The sequence below is a fragment of the Cibotium barometz genome, chromosome 46 (assembly GCF_041138505.1).
Source record: "Cibotium barometz isolate CiBa-2024 chromosome 46, ASM4113850v1, whole genome shotgun sequence".
NCBI lineage: Eukaryota > Viridiplantae > Streptophyta > Polypodiopsida > Cyatheales > Cibotiaceae > Cibotium > Cibotium barometz.
Genome location: NC_141091.1, coordinates 13,981,714 through 13,984,693, shown reverse-complemented (window position 1 = coordinate 13,984,693; position 2,980 = coordinate 13,981,714). Strand labels below are relative to the sequence as shown.

The 2,980-nt window shown below is 44.2% G+C and overlaps 1 pseudogene across 1 annotated transcript; it reads right to left on the bottom strand.

Annotated features, from left to right (window-relative positions):
• Nucleotides 1-247: 247 nt before the first annotated feature.
• On the bottom strand, nucleotides 248-2,582 carry LOC147611911 (purine permease 3 pseudogene; annotated as a pseudogene). Its single transcript, XR_015263615.1, has one exon. The product of XR_015263615.1 is annotated as a purine permease 3 pseudogene (transcript).
• Between the last annotated feature and the right edge of the window lie 398 nt (nucleotides 2,583-2,980).

Below are 2,980 nucleotides of genomic sequence, written 5' to 3'. Positions count from 1 at the left end.
ATCTTTTAAGATATCCTACATTGTAAGTGTAGGGCCAAGAGAACATGTGAAACAAGTGAGAAGTCACAATAACTCACCCTATGTGAAAGCACGTGTCACTCACATCAAGTCATCCTTTGCATATATATATATATATATATATATGTATATATATATATATGTATATATATATATATGTATATATATATATATGTATAGGGAGAGAGAGAGAGAGAGAGAGAGAGAGAGATTTGCAAAGAGGCTCACATGTTGCAAGTACTTGGGCTTGCATTGCTCCTTTTGTTGAGATAAAACATTCCTTGGATATAAAGAAATAGTGGATATAAAGAAATAGTGGTAGTTTCTGGTTGGTGGACAGTTGGAGGGTGAGTTTTGCTAGAACTCCCATGAAATATAACAAACTTAAGAGGCTTTTGGAAATCTTCGATTCTACAACAAAAGGATATTTTCTTTTTCAAAACAACAGAGCCTACAATAATGCAAGCTTCAAGGCAAAATGTAAAGCTTCAAAGAGGCTCACATGTTGTAGGTACTTGGGCTTGTGTTGGGCTTGTGTTGCTCCTTTGGGTGAGATAAAAACATGCAAGTTTGGAAGCTTCAATTCTAGAATTGAAGGAGAAAATGGGGAGGTGCAAAGGGTCACATGTACTAGGTACTTGTAGGGGGCCGTTGTGTGTGTGTGTGGTTGTGGAGGTGGAAGCCTTTCTTGGCTCTATAAAGTAGGCGGGGGGGTTTCTGGTAGGACGGTGAGCTTTGCTTTGGAGTCGAGGTAGCCGCCATAGATGTAGGAGATGAAGCCCCACATGGAGAGCAGCATGGCGATGGCCTTGAGTGCAGAGAAGGTGTCGTGAAAGAAGATGACGGCCAAGATGGAGAGCAGAGGAAGCATGGCGGTCGACAGAACACACGAGAGCAAAGAAGAGCTCAGGAAGATAACCCCGGCCCCTCCGAGGAAAAACATCTGCCACCCTACGGCTGACCCAACCAGGGTTACTGCATACACCGTCGAACCCAGGTTAAACCCCACACTCTCTTTGTGTATTGCAGCAAGATCGCCAGTCGCCCACATCCCCGCCATTGCAATCGCCGTCGCCGCCACCGCTATCGCCGTCTGCGCTTCCAGCGCCACCACAACGTCCGCCTTCATCAACACCTTCTTGTATATAACCTCCATTAACGTTATCAACAACGCATACAGCGCAGCCGCTGCTATGGTCATTACGAACCCTAATACGTATTGGCCTTGCGTGGCTCCTGCCGGCCTGTCAGACTGTGCATGGACGCCCAACAGCACAGCTCCCATGGTGATTGCAAACACAGAATTGAGCACACTGGGGGTCATCTTATGGCCTACAATTGCGAAGGCAAAGAGCGCATTGAAGGCTAACTGGCTGGCAGAAAGCAATGCGTTGGTAGAAACAGGCAAGTAGGAGAGCCCCCATGAGTAGAAGAGATTATCCAGTACTGTGATAAACCCCATCCCCACATATATGATGAAGAGCTTCAGTGTCAAAGGTGTAGGATAATTGCTCTTAGCACCATTTAATCCCTTCTTATTATAGCATAAGTAGAGGGGTAGAAGATTAATTGGCCAGCCCACGCTCTGAACCCATGTGTACAGCCAACGGTGAGAACCCCCATGCACAAAATAGAGGCGCCCTAATAGAGTAGCAGATGATCCTCCAATCACCAGAGTTAAGATGCTGATAATCATCAGTGCCCAATGAGTTAAGCTCCTCCCTAAGTAGAGCTTCTTGCTGTTGTTGTACAAGGCTTGCAGCCCATTACTCTCTATGCCATTGACTGCATTTGTATCCTCCCTTGATACCTTCATAGCTGCCCCTGCTTGCATCACATCTGCATTGGGAGATGATTTGATGCTCAGCTGCGTGTCGGACATCGTGCGGATTCTTCAGAAAACCATGAGAATCTAATTGTGTGTGTGTGTGTTGATTTGCTTGATTAGTCTCCTTCTTAAATCAATCAACCGACATCAAAGAGGATTTCTTAGCAGGAACATGCATGGCTCCATGAACCACATGCACAGCTCTATGAGGATCTCTAGGCAGTTACAATGGCCATATTGCTGTTGTGGAAACCTACTTACTAGATGGGTTTTGTATTAACATGTGACTACAAGAGAGGCTTATCTCTTCAGAGGGCCATGCTTGGGCAAGCGTTGTAAGGTAGGCAATGTCCATGGCAACAAAGTTCAATCAAGTGTGACAAATGGGAAGGGGATGCATAGCATTAGAGTAGCTCAATGAACCCAAAAGCAGTATTAAATAGGCTGATTAATACATGTAGGCATAGGATGGGAGAGTATATATAGGCTTTTGGGGGGGGGGGGGGGGGGGGGGGGGTATATGAGAGTATCTGTAGGCTTTGGGAATATGGCAAGCAATGATGCAGGGGATGCAAGCTACACTTTCTAAAGGATTTGGAGTGACCCAGCAAGATATGGAAGAGCCCAGACTCGAGAGAATTTAAAGATCATTTGAGAATAAATTGATCGTTGGCATCATGAGGACCACGTGGTTAAAATCATTGCATTATCTCTTTCTTCAAAACCTTTACAAATATGTATGGAGGTTGAATCTAATTAACCTATGGTTTTTAAAAGGTCGTGGAGGGAATCAATGCTCCATCATAAGCTTAGGACAGCTCAAAAGGTGAAAGGTTAGTCACCTTTTCATATAGCTCTAAGGTTGATTGGGTTGTATGAAAATGGGGTACGATATATGCACAAGAAGCCAATATGGATGACAATCAAGTGGATAGAGGAGATCTTTTTTCATGGAGACCTTTGATGCAATTCACATTCACACTACTACTTGCAATTGACATTCACACTACTAGCTCTATTAAGGGGGCTAGGGCAATTTTATGGGATGCAAGATAAGGCTTTTGAAAAGAAAAGAAAAAGTTAGTGAAAAAAATGAGCTCAAGGGTTTACACACTGGCAAAAAAAAAAAAGGGG